Raw genomic sequence first — 12,788 nt, 5'->3', positions numbered from 1 at the left:
AGCCTGAAGGCTGCTGTCCACAGCTACCACTAGGATAGCTTTCTATAAGGTTGACTTCATAACCTACCATCAATAAGGGTTGTTTGGACTGGTGCAAGGTACTCACTAGAATAGTGGACATCATATACCAGGTCAACTTCTCACATTGGTGTGCAGCGGATGGGATAAGAGCTTGCATTGTTTTACCAAATAATCTTGAGAATATCATTTGAAAAATCACATCAAGGTATCAGTAGGTACATACATATATCAAGCTTATACTACATAAGTTCTACTGAACTTAGAAGTTGTAGGTGGTAAGTGCCTAGCATACCCTGACTACAACTCCTAGAGAGGTTCTAGGAGGAAACCAAGTAGTGTACGTAGGTGCACACACCACACCTCACTAGTCATGGCTTTAAGAGCAGAGCCTAGTGTGCCTCTGCAAGAAGACAGCCCAGTGCTGCCTTTTAAGTATGACACATTATCTTTCCAAGAGTTAAGAGGTGTGTGTGCCATCGGGAAATTAAAGCAAGGACAGAGTCCCAACACCTCATAGTTATCTTAGTGGCAGATAACTTGGCCAAAGCATCACAGCCAAATACCCCAGGTAGTAGGGAGGGGGTATCCATCATCAGAAGAAGGTCCTAGTGGGGTCCCCCACCAGTACTCTGAAGATGAAGAGGATGCAGACCAGGAAGTGGTTGCTGAACCCAACCTGGAGAACACAGGGCTACCTGGAGATGGAGAGGGCCTACCAAGGCCTCCCTCTATCCCCCCAAGTAGCCCTACTGGTGTACCTAGAAAGCCAAGATCACCTTCAGGGGAATACAACCATTCTGGGTCATCAATAGGGTCCTCTGCCTCATCTCACAGGAGAAGAAGTTTACCTGAGAGGAGGGAACATGAATCTAGGATGAAGAAAATCTGGCTTAGGATCAAGAGGCAAGAAGTTGCCCTTGAGAAAGAGACCCTGGCTCTTGAAAGAGAGAGAAAAAAGAGGGGACTAGAGTCCCCTGGTGGCAGTAATATCCCTAGTGGTAGGGATAGGCCTTATGACCATAGAAACCTAAGCAAGATTGTCCCTCCCTATCAGACTGGGGATGACATCCACAAATGGATTACTGCGCTGGAGAGGTCCTGCAAAGTACAGAAGGTACCCCAGGAGCAGTGGGCAGCAATCATGTGGCTCTCCTTTTCAGAAAAGGTAGAGATAAGCTCCTCACTGTTAGAGAAGAGGATGCTGATGATTACAAAGTCCTGAAGAGTGCTCTAATAGATGGGTTTGGCCTAACCACTGAACAGTATAAGTTGCAGTTCAGAGATACCCAGAAGACACAGACTCAGGACTGGACTGACTTTGTAGATTGTGCTACTAAGGCTCTGGAAGGTTGGTTACTGGGCAGTAAAGTGTGTGACTATACAGGATTGTATAATCTAATCATGAGAGAACAAATTCTTAATAATTGTCTGAACCAGTTGTGGCATCAGCACTTGATTGACTCCAATCTGACCTCTCCCCAAGAATTGGGAAAGAAGGCAGACAAATGGGTCAGAACCAGGGTGAAGCAGAAGGTACAGTACCAATGTGGTGACCAAAAGAAGCAAGATCAAAAGGGTAAGGAGAAAGATAAAGACCAGAAGTCTTCACACAGTCCCCCAAAAGCTTCTAATGGTGGAGGGTACCAACAATCCAAAAATAAACAAGGTCCAAAGAAACCCTGGTGCAAAGTTTGTAAAAGTAATAGTAACTGCACTAGTGATTGCACCAAAAAGGAGACAGCTCCAGCCACCATTGCCCCTAAGGCAACTGTTCTCCCTAGTTCAGCTCCAAGTGGTGGTTCTCAACAGAAGGGTGTAGTAGGGTTAACCCTGGAAACTGAGATGGGTTATGGCCTAGTCAGAGTACCAACTCGAGCTGTTTTGATCTGTGATGGAGGCATGGATATGTCCTCCACTGTGAGTCCCAGTAACCTGGGCAAGTACAGACAAACTCCTTTTGTCAATGAGAAACAGGCTCAGGCCTACAGGGACTCAGGTGCCAGTGTCACCATGGTGATACCTGACTTTGTGGTCCCTAGACAGATCATACTTGGTGAAACCTACCAAGTGACCAATGCTAGCAATGTCACTACCACACATAGTATGGCAGTTGTTAATTTCTCCTGGGGAGGAGTAACTGGCCTTAAGAAGGTTGTTGTTAGTTCAGACCTCCCTTTAGAATGTTTGCTTGGCAATGACCTAGAGACTTCAGCCTGCTCTGAAGTGGAGTTTAGGACACATGCAGAAATGTTAGGTATCTCAGCATATGTTCTTGCAGTGACTAGGTAACAGGTCAAAAATTGCAACACTAAACAGGCACTGGATTCTGGAATAATGGACCAGTTGCCTACCAGGAAAAGGAGCAGTAGGGTTAAGGCAGTGCCTTCCCACCTGACTCAGATTGAGGATCAGCCTTCTGAGAAAGCTAATTGTCAGCCTGAAGAAGGAACTGTCCTAGAAGAACTTGAACCTTATCAGGTTGAGTTTCTTGGGACAAGGGGACCTTCCAGGGCAGATCTGAGGTAGGCGCAGTTGGACTGCCCTTCTCTTGAACCCCTCAGACAGCAAGCTGCTTCTGAGGCTGCAGGGAATGCTAGTGGAACCCATAACGTTTACTGGGATCAAGGGCACTTGTATTCAGAGGGTAGAGACCCCAAGCCGGGTGCTTCCAGGAGGTTGGTCATACCTTTGGCATTCAAGGGCTTGCTTTTGACACTAGCCCATGACAATTCCCTTGCAGGACATCTTGGCCAGAACAAAACTTGGGACAGGCTTGTCCCTCATTTTCACTGGTCCCACATGTCAGAAGACACAAAGGAGTTTTGTCGCTCCTGTGTAACCTGCCAAGCCAGTGGCAAAGCAGGTAGCACTACAAAGGCCCCCCTTATACCACTAACTGTGGTGGGCGTTCCCTTTGAAAGAGTTGGGATTGACATTGTTGGACCAATGGATCCTCAAACAGCCTCTGGGCACAGTTTTATTCTGGTGGTAGTGGATCATGCACTAGATAACCAGAAGCTATACCACTTAGGACCACTACAGCACCTGTTGTGGCAAGAGCCCTCTTGGGAGTTTTCTCAAGAGTGGGTTTCCCTTAGGAGGTTGTATCAGACAGAGGTGCAAACTTTGTCTAGTTACTAGTCTGCAATGTGGAAGGAGTGTAGAGGGAACTATAAGTTCACCACACCCTACTTGGAAGGCTCACCCTTCACCTTGTATACGGGCCACGCACCTCTCCAGTGGTTGAGCCGCAACAAAGGGAATAACCCTCGTGTCCTAAGATGGTCCCTTTCCCTCCGACCTTTCTCTTTTCAAGTATGCCATCGACACGGACGACACAATGGGAATGAAGACTTCCTGTCCCGTATCACCCAGTTTCATGAACATGACCTGCTTGGGGGGGGGGGGGGGTAGGGGGACAAGGGGGGTGTGTCACGAGGTGACCTCACAGGGAGAAGAAAAAGGTAATTGTGACCTCTTACCCCCTTTCATTTCTCATATTTTATTTTCAGTCACCCTGGGAGAACGAACCAGAAACCAGTTGTGGTTCTTTTAAGGATCCCAGTTCCCGGAAGCCAGCCCAACCCACGTGACCAAATCGCGTGAGCTCTTCTCCAATGGGAACACAACAGAGAGAGACTTTTTAAGAGATCAGCCCCCTTGTTTTTGCCAGAATCAATCAATCAATCAGTGACACTTATAAAGCGCGCTACATACCCGTAGGGTCTCAAGGCGCTGGGGAGGGGGGGTGCCGCTACTGCTCGAACAGCCAGGTCTTCAGCTTCTTCCTGAAGGAGAGGTGGTCTTGGGTTAGGCGCAGGTCGGACGGGAGGGAGTTCCAGGTCTTGGCGGCCAGGTAGGAGAAGGACCTTCCTCCTGTAGTCGCTCTTCGGATGCGGGGGACGGCGGCGAGGGCGTGGTTGGCTGATCGGAGGTGGCGTTTGGGAGCGTAGAAGTTGACTCGGCTGTTGAGGTAGCTCGGGCCTTGGTCGTGTAGGGCTTTGTGTGCGTGGGTGAGGAGGCGGAAGGTGATTCTCTTGTTGATGGGGAGCCAGTGAAGGTCTCTCAGATGTCCGGAGATGTGGCTGGACCGTGGGATGTCGAGGATGAGTCTGGCTGAGGCGTTTTGGATCCGCTGGAGTCTCTTCTGGAGCTTGGCGGTGGTCCCGGCGTAGAGGGCGTTGCCGTAGTCTAGTCGGCTCGTGACGAGGGCCTGGGTGACGGTCTTCCTGGTCTCTGAGGGGATCCACCAGAAGATCTTCCGTAGCATGCGTAGGATGTTGAAGCACGACGAGGAGACGGCGTTGACTTGCCTGGTCATGGAGAGGGAGGAGTCCAGGATGAAGCCCAGGTTTCGTGCATGGTCTGTCGGTTTGGGTGCGGTGCCCAGGGCGGGAGGCCACCAGGAGTCGTCCCAGGCGGAGGGTGAAGAGCCCAGGATGAGGACTTCCGTCTTGTCCGAGTTCAGTTTCAGGCGGCTGGTCGTCATCCACTCGGCTACCTCTTTCATCCCTTCGTGCAGGTTGGCTCTGGCGGCGGCGGGGTTGTTGGTCAGGGAGAGGATCAGCTGGGTGTCGTCGGCGTAGGAGATGATGCTGAGGTGGTGTTTGCGTACGATGGCCGCGAGGGGGCTCATGTAGACGTTGAAGAGGGTGGGGCTCAGTGATGATCCTTGGGGGACGCCGCAGATGACTTCGGAGGCCTCTGACTTGTACGGTGGTAGGCGGACTCGCTGTGTTCTTCCGTCGAGGAAGGAGATGATCCATTCCAGCGCCTTGTCCCGGATTCCGATGTTGCTGAGGCGCCGTATTAGGGTGCGGTGGCAGACCGTGTCGAATGCCGCGGAGAGGTCTAGGAGGATGAGGGCCGCTGTTTCTCCATTGTCCATCAGGGCTCGGATGTCATCGGTGGCGGCGATGAGGGCGGTCTCGGTGCTGTGTTTGGCTCGGAAGCCGGACTGTGAGGGGTCGAGGGATCCGTTCGTCTCGAGGAAGGCGGCCATCTGCTTGTTGACGGTCTTCTCGATGACTTTGGCTGGAAACGGGAGAAGCGAGATGGGGCGGTAGTTCTTGAGGTCGGTGGGGTCCGCTGTTGGTTTCTTGAGTAGAGCGCTGAGTTCGGCGTGTTTCCAGCTTTCGGGGAAGATGGCGGTGTCGAAGGATGTGTTGATGATGTCTCGCAGGTGGGGTGCGATGACAGCGTCGGCCTTGTTGAAGACGTGGTGAGGGCAGGGGTCGGTTGGTGATCCGGAGTGGATGGAGTTCATCGTGCGGATGGTGTCTTCTGTGCTGATCGGGGTCCAGGCGTGGAGGGTGGTGGTGGGGGGGGGGTGGCGGGTCGGTCGTGGTGTGCGTTGGTTGGTTGTTGAAACTGCTGTGTATGTCCGTGATCTTGTTGTGGAAGTATGAGGCGAGGGAGTTGCAGAGGTCTTGCGATGGGGTGATGTCGTTGTTTCCTGCGCTGGGGTTGGAAAGCTCTTTCACGATGTTGAAGAGTTCCTTGCTGTTGTGTGCGTTGTTGTCCAGCCGGTCCTTGAATGCTGTTCTCTTGGCGGCGCGGATCAGCTGGTGGTGTTTCCGGGTGGCCAGTTTGTAGGAGGTCCTGTTGTCCGGTGTCGGGTCCCTTTTCCAGACTTTCTCGAGGGCTCGGCAGTTCTTCTTGGAGCTCTTGAGTTCGTCGGTGAACCATGGGGCCTTCTTGCTGCCGGGTCTGCTGGGCGGGGTCCTCAGCGGGGCGAGTTCGTCCGCGCAGTTGCTGATCCACTTCGTGATGTTGTCGGCGGCCTGGCTGGGGTTCGCTGAGCTGGCAGGAGGGTGTTGGCTCAGGGAGGTGGCTAGCTGGTCTGCTGTGATCTTGTTCCAGCTTCTGCGGGCGGCCTGTTGCTGGTGTTGGTGGGTCGTCGTTCTCTTGAAGGTGAAGTGGATGCAGCTGTGGTCCGTCCATTGAAGCTCTGTGGCGTGGCTGAAGTTGATGTCTGTGCTGGATGAGAAGACGGCGTCGAGTGTGTGTCCGGCGAGGTGGGTGGGGGTGGACACCAGTTGCTTGAGTCCCAGGTTGGCGAGGTTGTCGAGCAGGGTGCTGGTGTTGTGGTCGTTGTTGTTCTCCAGGTGGAAGTTCAGGTCCCCCAGGAGGATGTAGTCAGCGGAGGGGAGGGCATGCGGGCTGACGAAGTCGGCGATGTCCTCGCTGAATTGCGTGCGTGGTCCAGGGGGTCGGTAGATCAGGGTGCCTCTGAGGGTGGTGTTCGGGTTGGTGTGGATCTGGAAATGCAGGTGTTCGGCGCTGGTCAGGGTGTTGTCGGTGCTGGTCGTGAGACGGATGGTGTCCCTGTGGATGATGGCGATGCCTCCTCCCATCTGGTTGGCGTTGCGGTCCCTCCGGACGATCTTGTAGCCCTCTGGGATGGCGATGGCGATGTCGGGAGCCGAAGAGGCGTTCATCCAGGTCTCCGTGAGGAAGGCAACGTCAGGGGCTGTGGCGTCCAGGAGGTTCCAGAGTTCGATGGCGTGTCTGTGGACGGAGCGGGTGTTGAGCAGGATGCACTTGAGGTGGGTGCTGCTGGAGTTCGACTTGGCGGGTGCTGGTGCGGGGCTGGTCCGGATGCAGGAGAACTTGCAGGCGTGGCAGCTGAAAGGTCCGTGGGTGTGTCGTGGTGTGGCTTGATGGCATTCAGGGAGTCGGCCGGAGTTGAGAGCGATGAGGGTGGCGGCGGAGAACGTCAGGCGGGTCGGTCGGGGTCTTCGTGGGCCAGGGGTCCTGGCGCTGGTCGCGATCCGGTCGCGGACGGGCGCAGACGGGCTTACCTTTGGCGCGCCTTCGGCGCACAATCGGCGCGCCCGCTGCGCGTGACCGCTGCGCGTTCGCACGGTCGCCATTTAAGGCGAAGTGCGCGGGTGGGCGGAGCAGCTGGGAGGCGGGAGCGGGGAGGGTACAGAAGAAAAAGGGGCGGGGCTAATGGCGGTGGCGGGAAGCGGGAGCGGGGAGGGAGAGCGGCGAGGTAGGCGGGCAAGGAGGAAGGAGGCAGGCAAAAACGAGGAGAAAACGTCACAGAGAAAGCAGGCACTAATACAGGACAAAACGGGGCAAAAACAGTGGAAACACGATCTCGGGCACACAAGGAAAAACAAGCACAATTTACAGACAAAACGGCCAAAAAACGAAGAGAAACGTCACAGAGAAAGCAGGCACTAATACAGGACAAAACGGGGCAAAAACAGTGGAAACACGATCTCGGGCACACAAGGAAAAACAAGCACAATTTACAGCCAAAACGGCCAAAACCAAAGGGGAGCGCTCAGGGCAGCAGCGAGGACGGCGCTGATGCAGAGGCAGGCACTGGGGGCACACGCAGCAGCTGGTGGCCGTGCGGCGCGGGGGTGTCCCACAAGTGGGTCACACTCACCTGCCTCGCACGGTCGCCATTTAAGGCCAAGTGCGCGGGTGGGCGGAGCAGCTGGGAGGCGGGAGCGGGGAGGGTACAGAAGAAAAAGGGGCGGGGCTAATGGCGGTGGCGGGAAGCGGGAGCGGGGAGGGAGAGCGGCGAGGTAGGCGGGCAAGGAGGAAGGAGGCAGGCAAAAACGAGGAGAAAACGTCACAGAGAAAGCAGGCACTAATACAGGACAAAACGGGGCAAAAACAGTGGAAACACGATCTCGGGCACACAAGGAAAAACAAGCACAATTTACAGACAAAACGGCCAAAAAACGAAGAGAAACGTCACAGAGAAAGCAGGCACTAATACAGGACAAAACGGGGCAAAAGCAGTGGAAACACGATCTCGGGCACACAAGGAAAAACAAGCACAATTTACAGCCAAAACGGCCAAAACCAAAGGGGAGCGCTCAGGGCAGCAGCGAGGACGGCGCTGATGCAGAGGCAGGCACTGGGGGCACACGCAGCAGCTGGTGGCCGTGCGGCGCGGGGGTGTCCCACAAGTGGACTATTGCAATGCCCTTCTTCTCAATGCACAGGAAAAAGTCCTTAAAAGGCTTAAATTAGTGCAAAACGCCTCAGCCAGAATCTTACTGGGCATTCCCAAGTTCACCTCCATCACCCCGTACCTCCGTCAGCTCCATTGGCTTCCTGTCAAAAGCCGCACAAAATTTAAGGCACTGTGCATTGCATACAAATCCATCAACAACTCAGGCCCGCAGTTTCTCAAAGACGCCCTCAGTCCTCTCGAAAACCCCAGAACTCTTCGCTCATCTTCGGCGAAGCTGCTCAATGTCCAACGCACAAGGAAAGCTAACTGGGGTGACCGATGCTTTGTGATCTCCACAGCCAGATTATGGAATTCACTTCCTCTTACCATCAAAACTGCCCCAACTCTCCTTAGCTTTAGGAATTGATTAAAAACCTGGCTGTTCCCACATTAAGATCTGCTATAGCCATCATCTGTTCAGTTAAGCGCTGAGACACCCCTGGGTATTTGCGCGCTTTAAAAATTGCCAAAACATAAACATAAACATAAACCCTATCACCCCCAGTTCAATGGTCTAGTTGAGAGATTCAACAAGACCTTAAAGGGTATGATTAAGGGTCTCCCAGAAAAGCTCAGGCGGAGATCGGATATCCTGCTACCCTACCTTTTGTTTGCATACAGAGAGGTTCCTCATAAGGGGGTTAGCTACAGCACATTTAAACTTCTGTTTGGGCACCCTGTCAGAGGTCCATTGTGTCTAGTGAAGGAGGGATGGGAGTTACCTCTCAAACTTCCCAAGAATGACATTGTGGACTATGTACTTGGTCTCCGCTCTCGGATGGCTGAGTACATGAAAAAGGCAACCAAAAACCTGGAGGCCAGTCAGGAATTACAGAAAGCCTGGCATGACCAAAAGGCTGTAGTGACTGTTTACCAGCCAGGACGGTAAGTGTGGGTGTTGGAGACAGTGGCCCCAGCAGCTCTCCAAGACAAGTGGAGTGGACCCCACACTATTGTTGAACAGAAGGGAGAGGTCACCTATTTGGTAGATCTTGGAACTCCCAGGAGCCCCCATAGGGTGCTTCATGTCAACAGACTGAAACCATATGTTGACAGGGCAGACATGGGCTTGATCATGGCTACTGATGAAGGACAGGAGGAAGAGAGTGACCCTCTCCCAGACCTGCTCTCTCAGAACCCTGATGATGGGTCAGTTGATGGTGTAGCCTTGGCAGGCAGCCTCACTGATCAGCTGCAGAGGGACTGCAGACAAGTCCTGCAGGCCTACAGACATATGTTTTTACTGACTCCAAGTCAGATTACCGGGTGCACTCATGAAGTGGACACTGGTGACAGTCTGCCTGTTAAAAACAAGATTTAAAGGCAACCTGATCATGTCAGGGAGTGTATCAGGACAGAAGTCCAGAAAATGTTGGAATTGGGAGTGATTGAACCTTCAGATAGCCCTTGGGCTAGTCCAGTAGTCCTGGTGCCAAAACCTCACACCCATGGTGGTAAGAGAGAGATGAGGTTTTGTGTAGACTACAGAGGTCTCAATGCGGTCACTAGGACATATGCCCATCCAATACCCAGAGCAGATGAGCTCATAGATAATTTGGCCTCTGACAAATATCTGAGCACATTTGATCTGACAGCTGGCTACTGGCTGATGAGGCCAAGCCAAAGACGGCATTTTAAACCCCTAGTGGGCATTATCAGTTTGTGGTGATGCCCTTTGGTCTGAAAAATGCACCTGCCACATTTCAAAAGTTGGTGAACACAGTCCTCTCAGGCCTAGATGACTACTTTGCAGCTTATCTTGATGATATTGCTGTCTTTAGCTCCACCTGGGAAGATCACCAGATCCACCAGATAAATGTTTTGGAGGTCTTGCAAAAAGCAGGCCTATCTGTCAAGGCTACTAAGTGCCAGATAGAGCAGAGTCAGGTTGTATTCCTGGGCCACCTTGTAAGTGGAGACCAGGTTCAACCATTGCAGAGCAAAATCCAGACCATAAAGGACTGGGTTGCTCCAACCACCCAGACTCAGGTCAGAGCTTTCTTGGGTCCGACTGGATACTATAGGAGATTTATCAAGGGGTATGGTTCCATTGTGACAGCTCTGAATGATCTAACTTCTAAAAGAATGCCTAAGAAAGTTCAGTGGACAGTCAGCTGTCAAAGGGCATTTGATGACCTGAAGCAGGCCATGTGCACTGCACCAATTTTGCAAAGTCCTAAGTACGCCAAAGAATTAATTGTTCAAACAGATGCTTCTGAGTTGGGAGTGGGTGCTGTGCTCTCACAATCGAATGAAGAAGGTCAGGACCAGTCAGTAGCTTTTATTAGCCGAAGGCTGACCCCTAGAGGGAAACGTTGGTCAGATATTGAGAGGGAGGTAAGCATGGCCGAATTTTGCGAATCTGGCGTTCGCGAATTTTGCGAATTTGCGAACTCGCAATCCGCAAAATCCGCGAATTCCCGCGAATTTGCGGATTTTTTTTTGTGTTCGCAAGGGTTTCTGCCAGTTCGCGAGGATTTGGTACTAGTTCGCAATTGCGAACTTACTTGTCGGCTCGCAACGGTCGCAACTATGTTGTTTCTACGTCTGGTTCATCATCACAGCCTCCCAGCACCCTCTGTTTCACCACTGCCACCCTCTCTTTGGCCCATGCCACCCTCTGTTACATCAATGCCACCCTCTGGTTCATCATCACTGTAGAAGATGGGGGGGAAAAGCAAGCACACCTGCCCTGCTTCAACTGACATGAATTCATTTGGGGTTAGTTTACTAACAACACCTGCCCTGCCCCAACTGACAATAATGAATTAGGGGCTAATTAATGTGTCACTGAATTTGAAGTTCCAGCCTGGCACCGGCTTGTCTGCTCCCTTAGCTGTAAATCAGGACCTAGTGAAGTAGTGTGGCTCACTGGTTAGAGGCGGCAGACCCGAGAGCAGAGGACGGTCCGGGACCAGGGTTCGATTCCCGACGCGGCAGGTTTCTGGACCAGGGTCAGAGGACTCGATAATTCTCTCGCCTCGGTGCCCACTCTGATCAGCGATCACACTCGGCAACTCTGGGCATTAGCTTGCCTCATCTTCACTAACGGCCCCACCAGACCGCCGGGGATGCCTGGTCTCACCCTGGAGATACCCATTAAGGGACCATCTCTCAGGGAAGCCAGGAAGGGTTTCGCAGCGGTCAAAGCGCGGAGATACTCCTCCGGGAGTCGATCCTAGCGCTATATAAACCTGCAATTAATTAATTAATTAATTTGTGGCATACAGTTAAGGTCAGAGCAGGGTCACACAATAGTTGCAAGTAGGCAACCGAATTCTGGAGGGCCCCCTCAGGAAGCACAACAGGGAATCGTTACAAATCATGAGATAAACCTTTTGCACCTGCTCATTTGTTTTGCTTTTGCAAAAATCGTTTTTCGGTAATTTCGCGCTATTCGCGAGGCTCGGCGTCGTGCGAAACGGACCGCGGAAGCCGCCAATTCGTGCGAATGAGCTTTATATTTTTTTGCGGCGTGTTATTTTGCGATGTTTTTTGCAGTATTCGCGAGCCGCTTGCAGCGCAACACGCGAATTTACCCCAAGGTCGAGTACGGGCGCGGCCATTTTGTTTGCGTGACGTATTTCCGTTTCCGCCCGCTATGTATAATCTCGCGCAGTAAGCGCATTGCGAGTACAAGTTCGCACGAGATCGCGAGGAAAATCGCGTGCGAACTTACTTTCGCGCTCGTGAACGGGCGGCCATCTTGTTTTTCATGTATTTCCTGTGTCTGGGCATGTTGTTTATCCTCTTGCTATCTTTGCCTTCCTTTGCTTGTTTTCAGTTTTTTTTCGAACGTTTTTGCTTCTTATCTATCCCTCTCTTTTCCTAGCTGTATATTTTATGGACCCCGTGCCAGGACAGCATGCGGGTGATTGAGGGGGGAGCAGGTGACGCGACGTGAGATCTTCAGCCCGGAGGAAGTGGGCGCACTGGTCTACTTCGTCCAGCGCCGCCTGCCCAGGACCATTGCGGGAGGCGGCAGGATTGCGGCCGGCGGCTACAACATCCGGGAGCGCCGGAAGCGGTGGCAGAAGGTGTGCTGGGCCATGTCCCAACTCTCCGGGGTCCAGCGCACCTACAGCCAGGTCTCCCACCGCTGGATGGACCTCCTGGACCGGGAGCGCGACCTGCTGGACCAGCTCGGCTTGGAGATCCCCGGGCTTGGTGAGTAGTAGTAGCTATTTCATCACTCACTACTATGTTTTCTCCTGCTCTGTGTTGTTGTATTGCAAATATTTGTTTTTTACATGGAGCAAGCCAATAATGCTGCTGACGATTACATTGTAGTTAAATTATATTTCAAAATCTTCTGTGCATTTCAGGTGCACTGCTCTCCTTCTCAGTGGCGTTGCTACTATGCTTATTTGTTTTCTATTTTGTGGTCTCATTGGCCTGAGTAACTATATGTATGAGGGTACTTTACAGAACTGCGTAATGCTAGACACTAGGGGGCAGATTACCTTTACAAGCCCCTTGCGCCACGTTTACGTTGCCTTGCGTGACGCAACAGCGGCGTAAACAACCCACAGACTACCCCTGGGCATAATGGTTGAACGCTAGGCAAAATGGGTGCAGGCCTGAGAACACTGCCTGCATTCAAAATGGCCCCCTCCCTCACAGCACATGGCCAGGGCCTGTAGCAGCACTCAAAATGGCCCCCAACCACATGGCCTGTCCACAACAGGCCAAAAAAACGAAAATCACAGAAAAATCAGCACAATCCCAAGCCATCCAGCCCCTCCATGATGTTTAAATTCAAGACAACCCACAGAAAGACTAGGCC

Source organism: Lissotriton vulgaris, chromosome 8 (assembly GCF_964263255.1).
Source record: "Lissotriton vulgaris chromosome 8, aLisVul1.2, whole genome shotgun sequence".
NCBI classification, from domain to species: Eukaryota; Metazoa; Chordata; class Amphibia; order Caudata; family Salamandridae; genus Lissotriton; species Lissotriton vulgaris.
This window is presented reverse-complemented; position numbering follows the sequence as displayed.